The 13,928-nt window shown below is 42.8% G+C and overlaps 1 pseudogene; it reads left to right on the forward strand.

The window, feature by feature from the left end:
* Positions 1-8,977: 8,977 nt before the first annotated feature.
* LOC112671558 (U4 spliceosomal RNA) lies at positions 8,978-9,093 on the forward strand (annotated as a pseudogene).
* The last annotated feature ends 4,835 nt before the right edge of the window (positions 9,094-13,928 follow it).

Consider the following 13,928-nt stretch of genomic DNA (forward strand, 5'->3'; position numbering starts at 1 on the left):
TATTTAACCCCAAATCCAGATTTTTATTATTTATTTATTTTAAAAGATTTTATTTATTTATTTGACAGAGAGTACAAGTAGGAAGAATGGTTTATTTATTTATTCACGAGAGACACCGAGAGAGAGGCAGAGACACAGGCAGAGGGAGAAGCAGGCTCTCCACTGAGTAGCCCCCAGATTTTTTGAAATAAAAGATGTGGGACGCCTGGGTGGCTCAGTAGTTTAACATCTGCCTTCCGCTCAGGGGCATGATCCTGGGGTCTGGGATTGGGTCCTGCACTGGGCTCCCTGTGAGGAGCCTGCTTCTCCCTCTGCCTGTGTCTCTGCCTCTCTCTCGGTGTCTCTCATGAATAAATAAATAAATCTTAAAAAAAAAAAAAGGATGTGATAGGATCCTTGTGGTGATGGGAATATTCTGTATTTTGACTGTTAATATCCTGGTTGTGATATTGTGCTAGAGTTTCACAATATGTTACCATTGGAGGAAACTGAGTCATACCATCTCTGTTATTTCTCACAGCTGATGTGAGTCTACAAGTATCTCAACATAAAAAGTTTAATTAAGAAACTTGTTAAGAATCATTTTAAAAAGCAACGTGACAGTATTAGGCCTGCCTTTCTCATGTCAACAACATCAGGTGTCAGTGGATGGGGATGTGTTCTTTCTGGTTTGCCACAGTGCCCACTCACTTCCTAGTCTCATCGTTGGCCAGCTTCACTCATTTGTTACCTGCCTATGCCTAGGTCGAGGTCCATGCTAGATGGAAAGAAGGGCTACAAATGGTTTTCCCACTTTTTTTTTTTTTTTAGGTATGTGCTATTTCAAGATTGGATTTCCTCAATCTAGTTCATTATGGAGATTCTTACCAGATTTTGACATTAGCTTTGCCTCTTTTGAATTCATTTTCATTTCACATCTTTGTAGCGTTGCTGGGAGGGGCTGCACAATGATTTGCTGGCTGAATGCCATTGACAATCAGAAACACCATCATGTAATCATTTTCAGTGACATTCTCCTCTTTTTAATTTTTCTAGTTCTTTAGATAGCTTTTCTTCCACTTGGTTCCCCCCGTTGGCAACCCATAGGCTCACCCTTTGCTGCTGACCTTCATGAGCTTGAATAACTTCATCTCTCTGGGTGTGAACACTGCCATATGTATAATAGAGATTAGGCCCATCAGTGTTTCCTTAACCAGCACTCAGCCAACACTGGAGTATGACCAATATGTGGTTCTACTGCATGTGCTTAGTACAAGACTCACACCATATGCTTCCTGCCGTGCCATCTGCGACACCCACGCTGTTCTATACCCTATGTGATGAGTCCTCTGATCATGGCCTTGGATGCAGCAACAATGTCAAGTTACTTATAATACCTTTAAACACTTAGTTTTGCATTTTTCTCCTTAAGGACCTATAGTGTCCAGGTAGTCTGCAGATACCATTTGGAGAAGCACTGTCCTCAATTTTTTCGGTGAACAGAAAGTTCTGGAAAGATTAATAGGTGATGTGTACAGACATTTTTTTTTGTTCTACATTAGCCTATTAAAACCCCTGAGAAGTACTGTAGCTATAAACAAAACAAACAAAACAAAATCTGTTTTTGTTTAACCTAGCATTTCTCCTGAGTACAGAATCATCTTTTTATTCAACACTTACTAATGCCTGGAGAAATGGTGTTTGTCTGAATGATCATTTAGGGCATGTTAGTAGCAGTGACACATCTCCATGATTCCTTGCAGTTCTAAGACTTGGACCCTTGATCCTATGCTCTTTTCCTATCTCCTTTTTCCCTGGAACAAACACCATCCTTCCCATTGCTTGAGTTACAGATGCCATACTTCTCTGGCTTGTGATGTCCTCTTAAACCTAGTGTGTCTCCAATTCCCCTTTCCCTGTGAGATGATTGTTGAAAATAGTAAAGAATGAGAGGTGGCATTAAAAGGACGCAGGAGAGAATAGTGCTGAGTCTGAGGCCAGGGGGAGAACAGAATTGCTGATTTGGATTTCAAGTAAAGACTTGCAGCAAACTTGTTCGGGAAGCTTCCACTTGCAGTTATCCTGTCAGCAGGGTGATTGCAAGTTCAGCATTATTCTGGGAAGCTTAGGTTTGTTTTCAAAGGTAAAGCATGCTGTTTTCATGATGTTTATGGAGCAAAATATTTGGAGGTGTTGGAAAAGGTGAAGCCTTTTCCTATTTTGCTTGGCACAGTGTGGCTCAAGTGGAGACTCTGTCTTTTAATTAACCAACAGATTATTTTCCATCCTCTTACTGTTATAATTCAGTGGGTGCTTGTTGCCACCACTTTTGATTATCTTTAAATCCTTAAGTGGGTGTAAAACCCTTTAATAACGTCTATTACCTTCAGGAAAAGTGAAGCCTCTTTATCATTACTGACATTCTTATTGCCGTTATCTTGTTTAAAATTTCCAATACTGGGGTGCCTGGTTGGCTCAGTCAGTGGGGCGCATGACTCTTGATCTCCAGGAGTGAGTTTGAGCCCTATGTTGGGTGTAGGGATTACTTAAAAATAAAATCTTTTTTTTTTTAAAGGTTCTATTTATTTGAGAGAGAGAGGGAGAATGAGCAAAAGAGAGAGAGAAGAGCCAGAAGAGGAGGAGAGGGAGAGGGAGAAGGAGAAGTAGACTCCCCACTGAGCAGGAAGCCTGATATATGACTTGATCCAGGGACTCTGGGATCATGACCTAAACCAAAGGTAGATGCCCAACAGACTGAGCTATTCAGGTGCCCCTTAAAAACAAAATATATTTTTTTAAAGATTTTATTTGTTTATTCATGAGAGACACACAGAAAGAGGCAGAGACATAGACAGAGGGAGAAGCAGGCTCCTCACAGGGAGCCAGATGTGGGACTTAATCCCTGGACCTGGGATCATGCCCTGAGCTGAAGGCAGGTGCTCAACCACTGAGCCACCCCAGGTGTCCTTAAAAATAAAATCTTAAAAAAAAATCAATTAAATGCCCATGACTTATTAAAATATCCCTTACATTTTCAGAATTTAACTGAGAACGCTTGTCATACAATGGAGACAAAAGAATCTTACCTTCCATGGCTACTTTCCTGACATTCTGCTCTTATATTCTAAGCTTTCTTTGTAGAAGTACCACAGGGTTTAGAATTAAAACCCAGCTACACCTGGGGAACCTGGGTGGCTCAGTCAATTGAGTGTCTATTGGTTTTGGCTCATGTCATGATCTCAGGGCTCTGTGCTCAGCAGGAGTTGCTTATGATTTTCTCTCTCCCTTTCCCTCTGCCCCTTTTCCCCACTTGGGTGTGCGCACTCATGCTTTCTCTTTCTTTCTCAAATAAATGAATAAATCTGGGATCCCTGGGTGGCGTAGCAGTTTGGCGCCTGCCTTTGGCCCAGGGCGTGATCCTGGAGACCCGGGATCGAATCCCACATCGGGCTCCCGGTGCATGGAGCCTGCTTCTCCCTCTGCCTGTGTCTCTGCCTCTCTCTCTCTCTGTGACTATCATAAATAAATAAATATTAAAAAAAAATAAATGAATAAATCTTAAAAGAAAAAAAAAAACCCTGCTACATTATCTCCCAGCTATGCGGTCTTGGGCAAGTTTCTTCTAGGATCATTTCCTCAGCTGTGAAATGGGGATATAAGGGGTGCCTGGGTGGCTCAGTCGGTTAAGCGTCTGACTCTTGATCTCAGCTCAGGTCTTGATCTTTGGGTTATGAGTTTAAGCCCTGCATTAGGCTCCAAGCTGGGCATGGATCCTACTTATAAAAAAATAAATAGGAATATTAATAAAGTACTTTCTAAGGTTGTTGTGAGATGTAAAGATATGAAAAGTAAGCTATGTAACAAGTGATGGTTCTAGTATTACCACACTCCAGCATCCTACTTGAAATTCCTACACAGGCCACACTGTTTCAACCCTAATGCCAAGACCTTGGCCCAGAGAGCTCTGAGCTTTTGACAAGTAGATGCCAGGTATGTTTAACCTCTTCAGAGCGGGCTTCTCGAGTGCTCCCAGGCAGAATTTGTTCTTATTCTTGTGCTATCACTTGCACCTGGCATGTACTTTATCATTGCAAAACACCTCATATTGTGATACTTCTTAAAAACCTGATCACTCCTTGAGGGCTAAGATCTTATCTTTTCTTTAATCTTTGCATTCCTGAAGACAGCATCTGACTCTAGTAGTTGCTCAAAACTATTTAGTTTTTGAAACTGTTAAAAAAAAAAGAAAAACAAAACACCTCCCCCCCCTCCAAATGAGTAATAGGATACAGATAGAACAAAATGATGATACTTTGGCATAATCCAAACCCACGGTAGACACAATTTCCAAGTATTTTCCCATCAAATCTTTTCTTTTAGGAGAGATGCTGAGAAGAGGATGCCTAATGTGTACTTCATTGATGTGTGTTTCAAAAGTCTTTCAGAATGATGGAGGTGGTAGTCGTGGAAAGGGAAGGAAGGCCCTGTGGGTCAAAGAGTGGCCTGCAGGTCCAACTGAGGTTGACTGTAGACATGTCTGATAAATTCTAATGAGGAAGGGAGACTAGTATTGTAGGGAGACTTACTTGGCCCTGGAGATGGCCTGGAAGTTAAGCAGGCCTGGTTCTGGATTCTGGTCATGTCACTAGGTGGGTAACCTTGGGTACATACCATACCTGACCTCTTAGTCTCAGACTTGGGTGAAATTCCTCTGTCATTCTTGCCATCAGCTTATCGCAGACCTCCTACTTTCTCTTTCACACGACTGATCCCCCATCTCCTGTCTTATTCTGGGACAGTGACCTTTCTTTCCTACCAAACACATAACGGAGAAGTCATTAGGGGAGAACTCCCCCAAGAGGAGAGAAAACTTGATAAACACACACACACATACACACACACACACAGGAAAACTTCTTCAGTTTTTGCCCCCCACCCTTTTACCTTCAAAGTTAGCCTTGTCTATGCCCATCTTGGGGCTCCCCTTATCTAGGCTGACCATATAAATTACCTCCCAAACCATAACACTGAGGTGTGAAGGGGTACTGTTAATCATTACAGCAGGACAACAGGTATAAACTAGAATGTTCCTGAGCAACCAGAACATTCTTAATCTCTTACTAACAATGAAAGGAGTACACTTCCTTCTGTTTACTGGCTCATTCCTATAAGCATTTTAACCTGCTAAAACTTTCCCTTCTTAAAATCAATATATGAGCCCAAATCTCAAAATCTTCTTTCTACCCGTGTTCCCTTCCAGCTATCTTGTTTTCTGCTTGTCTTCCTAAGCTCTGTCTGTTGAAAACTTCTTCCTCACCTTGTAGTTACCCCTCAAACTCCTGCAAAATAGCCTCCACGTCATAACTTTTCTGGTGAAACTACTTTCACCAAGGTCACCAATTGGGGCATCTGGTGGATACTTTTCAGTCCTTATTTTACTTGACTCTCAGCAGCATTTTCTATTTTGTATATTTGCTCTGCTTTCCTTTAGCTTCTGTGACAACCACTTTTTCCTGTTGCTTTCCTCTCTCCTTCCCTTTCACCCGGACACACCTCCTCAGTCTCTGCAGACATTTCCCTCTTCTTGTTCCTTAGGTGTTGTTCAGCCTGTAGATTCTGTCCTAGGACCTCATCCTTTCTCCCTCTACAGTGCTACCGGGACATCTCATCTATTCTCATTCCCACAATTGCCTTCTAGAAGGGTGAAAGACCTGAAACTGGAATCTCTAGCCCAGAGCTCTCTTTGGAGCTGAGGTCTGTTTATCTGGTGAGGTGCTGAGCATCTCTGCTTGGCTGTCCCACCACAAGAATGTCAGATTCAACCACTCCTCATCTGCTCTAATTCAGAGAAAGGCAGCCACTGTCCACCAAGTCAATTATGCTAAAAACTTGGGAATTGTCCTTCAGTACTGACTCACCCTCACTTCCACTTCTGATCATGTACCAATCTCTATCCATTCTATCTCCTCTCCTTCAGATCTCCCAAGTGCCTAACTTCTCTCCATTCCCTCTGCCATGGTTTCTGTTCAGGTCAGATCACTGGCCTGAGTTACTATTCCTAGAACAGCCTCCTGCTTCCAGTCTCATTCCTCTCCATTTGCTTTCTCTATGTATTAGTTGAGTGATCATTAAAAAAAAATTTTTTTTTAAAGTAAACTCTATGCCCAATGTGGGGCTTGCACTCATGACCCTGAAATCAAGAGTCACATGCTCTACCAACTGAGCCAACTGAGCCAGCCAGGTACCTCCCAGTTGAGTGATCTTTCTTTAAAATATTTTATTTATTTAGGGGCACCTGGGTGGCTCAGTCAGTTAAATGTCTGCCTTGGGCTCAGGTCATGATCCCATGGTCCTGGGATTGAGTTCCACATCAGACTTCTTGCTCAGTGGGGAGTCTGCTTGTCCCTCTGCCCCTCCTCTGGCTCATGCTCTCTCTCATTCACTGTTTTTAAAAAAGATTTTATTTATTTATTTAAGAGAGAGAGTGTGTGTGTGTGTGTATGGGCACGAATAGGGGAAGGGATAGAGGGAGAGGGAGAGAGATTGTGACTTGAGCCAAAATCAAGAGTCAGATGCTTAATTGACTAAGCCTCTCAGGTGCCCCTTGAGTGATTTTTTTAAAAATTTTTATTTATTTATGATAGTCACACACAGAGAGAGAGAGGCAGAGACATAGACAGAGGGAGAAGCAGGCTCCATGCACCGGGAGCCCGACGTGGGATTCGATCCCGGGTCTCCAGGATCGCGCCCTGGGCCAAAGGCAGGCGCTAAACCCCTGCGCCACCCAGGGATCCCTTGAGTGATTTTTTTAAATACACAAATCTGATCAGGTTATTTTTTGGTTAAAAGTTTTAAAAGTCTCTCCACTTGTCTTCAAGATAAAGTCCAAACATCTTAACCCTTATCAAGAGCCGTTAGGGCCTGGCTTCTGATTAGATTTTCAACCTCACCCCTGGTTAATCATTCTTTTTAGTCTTTTCTCTCTACCTACAATAGGGCTCAATAGGTACTAGAATGAATAAATCTCTCTGAGCCTCAATTTCCTCATCTATGAAGTAGAGACATTTGCTTATCTCGCAATTATGGAGATCAGAAATAATATGTATAATTTGCCTACCACAGCACTGGGTACATATTAGACAACTTAAAAAAAAAGATTTTATTTATTTATTCACGAGAGATACAGAGAGAGAGGCAGAGACACAGGCAGAGGGAGAAGCAGGCTCCACACAGGGAACCTGACAAGGGACTCGATCCCGGCACTCCACGATCACGCCCTGGGCTGAAGGTGGTGCTAAACCACTGAACCATTGGGGCTGCCCAATATTAGACAACTTTAAAAAAAAAATATTTTTAAGTAATCTCTACACCCAACATGGGACTGAATTTGTAACCCTGAGATCAAGGGTCTCACACTCCCCTAGCATGGGGAAGGATAGAAGGAGGGGAGAAACAGACTGCTGAGCAGCTAGTCCAACTGAGCCACCGAGGTGCCCGGAATTATTTTTTTATTAATGGTAATTTTTATTTGTTAAAAACTACTAGTGGGACACCTGGGTGGCTCAGTGGTTGAGAATCTGCCTTCGGCCCAGGGCATGGTCCTGGAGTCCCAGGATCAAGTCCCACATCGGGCTCCCACGGAGGGCCTGCTGCTCCCTCTGCCTGTGTCTCTGCCTCTCTCTCTGTGTCTCTCATGAATAAATAAATAAAATCTTAAAAAAAAAAAAAACTACCAGTATTCTAAGGAATAATGTTTAAACTAGAATAATGTAAAACAATAAATCTTAAACATTTTATAAACATTTACTTAATGGGAGGCACCTGGGGGGCTCAGTTAAGCATCTGCCTTTGGCTCAGGTCATGATCCCAGGGTCCTGGGATTCAGCCCCATGTCGGGTATCCTGCTCAGTGGGGAGTCTGCTTCTCCCTCTGCCACTCCCCCTGCTCGCTCTCTCTCTTTCTCTCTCTCTCTCTCACTCTCTCAAATAAGTAAAATCTTTAAACAAAACAAAACAAAAACATTTACTTAATGCTAAGGAAACTTGGTGAAAGAGGGAATATATTTTGCCAACATCTTATGAAAGTTTTCAAAACTGCAGAGAAGTGGGAAGAATTTTATAGTGAATATCTGTATGTCCCACCTTGGTTCTTCAATTAATATTTTATTATACATGTTTTGTCATGCATCTGCTCATTCCTCATCCATCCCTTTATCCACTCATCCATCAATGTATCTTATTTTTCTGATGTATTTTAAAATTAAATTGCAGATATCAGGACCCATCCCTCTACGTACTTTAGCATTAATGAGTCCAATAGTTGTTTAAAATTCCTTTTAAAAATATTGAAATGGGTAGCTCGGGTGGCTCAGCGGTTTAGCGCCTGCCTTCAGCCCAGGGCGTGATTCTGGAGACCCTGGATCGAGTCCCGCATTGGGCTGCCTGCATGGAGCCTGCTTCTCCCTCTGCCTGTGTCTCTGCCTCTCTCTCATTCTCTCTCACTTTCTCTCTCTCTGATGAATAAATAAAATCTTTAAAAAATAAAAATATTGTAATAAAATTTTCATACACTGAAACACACAAAACATTAAATGTACACCATTCAAAGAGTTTTTTCAAATGCACAAACCTGTGTAATCATAGCCTCTATCAAGATGCAGAATAATATCACTCTAGAAATTTCCCTCATGCCCCTCCTGTCAACCCCTGTCCCCACTTTCCTAAGAGCAAACACTGTTATGATTTTTTTTCTACCAAAGATCAGTTTTGCCTGTTCTAGAACTTCATATCAATGAAACCAGAGAGTACATACTACTTTACATCTGACTAATTTTGTTCAACATAGTATTTTTGATATGCATACATGTGCTTGAATGTATCAGAAGTTTGTTCTTTTTTATTGTCGAGTAATATCCCATTGTATGAGTATTCTACAGAAGTACCCATTTTTCTGTTGATGGAGACTTAGACTGTTTCCAATTTGGAACTGTTATGAATTAAGCTTTGTGCAGTGGCAGTATTGTAGCCAATGAGGTTTATCCGAGGCATGATTATTGCTAAATGAAACTATTATGAATCAAACTTCTACAAATATTCTTTTTGTTGTTACATAGCTTCATTTCTCTTGGATAAATACCTGGGAGTGGAATTGCTAAGGTGGTTAGCTTTTTTTGTTTTTTTGTTTTTGTTTTTGTTTTTTTTTGTTTTTTGTTTTTTGTTTTTTTTGGTGGTTAGCTTTATATGAAACTTTTATAAGAAACTCTCAGACCTCCTCCCAAAGTGGTCATGGGAGCAGTTTTCAATATCTTAACTGAGTATAATCACAAACAACCAGATCTTGTTTTTCTATGGGCACTGAGCACAGAGCTGTATTTAAATACAGTATTTCATCTGGTTCTTACACCAAGCCTATGCGGCAGATATTACTATTCTCATTTTACATATGACATAATCGAGGCATAGAGAATGAAATTATCTGCCCAAGGCCCCACAGCTAGTCAGTGGCCCAGTGTCCATTTGGGTCTAAGCAAGTGGGAGTCAAACTCTTGCCTCATGCCTCCCAGTGTATAGTAGGAAAAAAAAAGAAAAGGAAATGGCTGTGTCTTTTCTCAGGAAATGAATTAACTTCCTAAGAACGAATATTAGTCATGGTAACCAGAAGATACTATGCTCATCAATAAACATGATGTAAAGGTAAATTCTCACCTATTATTTCGATGTGGTACCTATGGTGAACAGGGAGTTCCTTCGGTTATCTTCAAAGACACCCATCTCTCCCGCCCTGTGCAAAGCCATCTAGCTGTTCTCCAGAGTAAGGGAAGGGTTAAACTTCAGAGTCACTTCCATGGGCTGGTTAATAAAAGCACAATACCCCTTCTCTGTAATTAAGAAAGGAGCCCGGGGCTTTACTGGGGAGGTATAAAAGCTGCTGTGAGGTGGGGAGATGGAAAGCCGTTCCCTCCTGTGGTTTTTCTAAGCTATTAGAGCTCAGTCTCAGATCCAGACTTGGCTTTGGAATAAATATCTCTAGAGAATGCAAGGCAAGGAGGCAAGGAGGGGAACCAAGGGGAACACATGGCTTCTTTTGGGCTGAGAGCCCACCTATCATCTATATCCCAGCTTCCCTCTCTCATCTTTGAGAAGCTCACCAGAAGTTTCAAAAAAAAAAAAAAAAAAGAAAAAAGAAATAAATAAGTAAAGAAAGAAAGACAGAAAAGGAAAAGAAAAAGAAAAGAAAAGAAAAGAAGAGAAGAGAAAGAAAGGAGCTATAAATTGACACTATTGTTGGTAGGGATGGCTGGGAGTCCCTGCGTCTTCTGAAGGTGGGTATTAAGTTTGTACTTTTCATTCTGGCTCCCAGGCTAGTGAGCCTATGAGAAAGTTGGTAGAGTACATGGTAGTTGAGATCCCAAGGCTTTTCCTCATTATTTTCAATGGTCTGGTAAATACCAGAGTAATTCCTCTCTTTTTGGGTCATACATTAGCTACTTCCAAATGGTGTATTTGTCAGGATCAAGTCTGTACTCCCTAGGATGGAGAATGAGGACCCCCTCAGCCTCTGGCCTGGCCTCTCTCTCCAGCCTCCTAGCCTGCCACTCCTGCCTGAGCCGGAGAAATCATTTGCAGGCCCCCGCAGAGACCACATTTCCTGCCCATTCCCCTCCCATTTGTTTCAACACGAGTGCCTCTGTTTCTCTTTTCTCTCCAGAATTCCTGTTTGTCCTTCAAGGACACATTTCAGGGACACCTGGATAGCTCAGTTGGTTAAGCATTTGACTCTTGATTATGGCTCAGATCACGATCTCAGGGTCGTGAGATCGAGCCCCACGTGGGGCTCTATGCAGGGGTGTGGTGTCTGCTTGGAATTCTCTCCGCCCCTCCCCCCAGTCACAAATATGGTGAGTATTTGTTAACATACACATTGCACCTCCCAAAATCTTCTTTGGACTCTGATTTTTCTCCCTGGGCAGATATGTCTTATTCTATATTATATGTCTTGCCTAGCATATAACAAAAATTAATTATAATCTTTCCTAATAAGAAAACATATGGACAGAAAGTTTTTGAGTAAACAAATGCTTTATTTGAACCACCCTAAGAGCTCAATTACTTGCTTCCCTTGCTAATTTTATTTTGTGGTGGAAAAAAAAGCCAACAACACATTTTTGTCTTGCATGTGAAGATGACAGTTTTTACAAATATTGATACTGGCCAGTTGTCCTTTCTATCTTTTGAGTCCCTTGGGATGAGTTTCCTCCTCGTCAGTGGGTTTCTAGGTACCCTATTAGAAATATTTTTGGGAAGCATGGAGGGGTTTGGGACAGACGAGGTGCTTTCACAACTCTTGGTACTCCATCAATTTTAATGATAATCTGGATTTTTCTCCGGAAAAGTTTAGGGAAAAAAAAGTGATGTTTCTAACATTTCTCTCTTCTTCGTTTCTCCTTTTCCTAGGCACGAAGCATCCTTTAGCTAGATGCCTCCAGTTTTTTTTTTTTTTTTAAGATTTTATTTATTTATTCATGAGAGACACAGAGAGAGAGGCAGAGACATAGGCAGAGGGAGGAGCAGGATCCCTGTGGAGAGCCTGATGCAGGACTCGATCCCAGGACCCTGGGCTCATGACTTGAGCCAAAGGCAGATACTCAACCACTGAGCCACCCAGGTGCCCCTATGCCTCCAGTTTTGATCACAGCCCTGTGACAGGCACCCTGGGGACTCAAGGGCAAATGTCCTGTTTACTCATTGTTTTCTCCACTAAAGGAGTCCAGCCCTTGGTCTCCTCCCTCCCCTCCCAGGGAAGGGAATGGGATGACTCTGGAGCCACTCCTGTTAACAGGAAGAAATTGGGCGTTGCTGGGCCGAAAGCCAGGAACTTGAACTCTGCCTCTGAGTGGGATCTGAGGAGCTGGGGACCCTCAGAGCAGGGCTGGCGGCCAGCTCACACGGCATCTGGCTACCTGGGGGCAGAGAGAGTCCTCTGCTCCTGACAACAGGCAGTTTGTTCAGGGCTGCCTGCCCTGATTCCTCTCCTGCTGCTTTTTCTGTGTCCTTGAGCTCTTTGGTAACTCTACCTCTCACCAAAGTTTGCAATTTGCTCTAGACTTCAAAACCTCAGGCTTTGCCCCCCCCCCCCCCCCCTCCTCCTTTAGAGCTGCATTTCTCTGCAAGTTGAAAGCCGACAAAGAGGATCGAGTTTCCTCCACTGCTTTTCTTTTGGGCTCCTGGAGCTGAACTCTACAGACCTACATACCAGAGAGCCTCTCTATTTTATCCCATCACCATTTTGAAGATTTTCCCCAGCATTCTGATTTTAGGTTGATCTCTGACCTAGAAGCTGACAAAGGAGCCACTCTATTTTCAGGAACACTCATCTAAATAAAAAATTCATGCTAGGGCCCCGCTGATCTTCATTTGGGGTAGCCCTTGGGTTTCTCTGTTCTAACAACTGTTGTTTGTTGTTTATCGTTTTTTTCTCTTTTTTTTCTCATTTTCTTTTTTTGCCCCACAATCATGACATTTCTCCTGCTGCTTTTCTTTATCTTTCTGGCTTTTCTTTCCCATTTCTGTATGCTGCCTGTCCCTTAGTAGAATTTTCTTCCCTCTATGAAGTTTTGCCCTTTCCAGTCAACCTGCCTCCTTCCTCTCCCTTTTCTGGCCACTTCTCCGTTCCAGGGTTTAACCAGGAATCACTAGAGTTTCTAGGTTGCTGATTCAGAGATTAGGCTAATCTGTTTCTGTTCAGGGTTAGGCTCCTGCTCAAGCCTATTTCTTCACTTCATGTGTAATCTTCATTTGTCTTCGGCTGTTTTGCAGTGCTGTGTCGTTAATCTGTAACAATTAGCCACCCTCTTTCCAGACAGGGAGGCACCTTTTCTCATTTAAAGTCCTCAGTTCTTCAGATTTTTTCAGACAGATGGCTGCCCTAAAAATGGCAGATGAAAAATGAGGCACAGAAAAGTTATTATGAAAACCTTTTCCTTGAGTGTCTTCTGGGTCTAATGGTTCACGCCGGGTGTAATTTTGCAGCAAGAGCATTGGACTTAAGGTCAGATAAATTCCAGTTTTGCTACCTCTTGGCTGTGCCACCTTGGGCAAATCACTTACTTTCTCTGGGCTCTTAGTATTCTCTCTGGAAAAATGAGAACACTTTATGGGAGTATTGTAGAGGTGAACTGGATTAAGATAGGAGGTTAAACAAGCAGGGGTGATGTCCTGCTTCTTCAAGTTCTTTGACGTGGAGGGATCATTACACATTGAGATTTGTTTGGGTCAGTTTATTTTATTTATTGATTGATTTATAGATTTTATTTATTTATTCATGAGAGACACAGAGAGGCAGAGACATAAGCAGAGGGAGAAGCAGGCTTCTTGCGTGGAGCCCAATGCGGGACTCCATCCCAGAACCCCAGGATCATGACCTGAGCTGAAGGCAGATGCTCCACCACTGAGCCACCCAGGCGCCCTGGGTTAGTTATTTTAGGTGGGTGTCAGGGAAAGCTCCAAGCTGGGAAAGATGCAGAGATCCTTGTGGTAACATTTGACTGAGACTGAGGGTATAAGAGGCAGGACATTTTGTCCAGAGAGAGTCTTAAGGAATACTGATTGCTTTGGAGTCATGCATCCAGTCTAGGCTCCTGTGGCCCCAGGGAGATGCTTTGGGAAGTGGAATCACAGCAAGGCGGTTTCAACATTTATTTCCCAGGCAAGCCAGAAGCCCGCTTAGAAAAAGCAGTGTGTGTGGGCCAAACCCAAAGCAGCCTGGGACGGTTCAGGCTGGCACCACCTCCTCTGGCTGTTTCTGAGGCCATCCAGAGGCCAGAGCCCAGGCAGATTGACTGGAAAGTAAAGAGCGGAGTGCGGAGTTTGGAACTTGTGCAGACAGACTGCTTGTAGAATAGAGAGGGCGGGAGGGAGGAAAAGAAGGAGGGCGTAGGGAGCTGAGGCCCC

This window comes from Canis lupus, chromosome 5 (assembly GCF_003254725.2).
Source record: "Canis lupus dingo isolate Sandy chromosome 5, ASM325472v2, whole genome shotgun sequence".
Taxonomy (NCBI): Eukaryota; Metazoa; Chordata; class Mammalia; order Carnivora; family Canidae; genus Canis; species Canis lupus.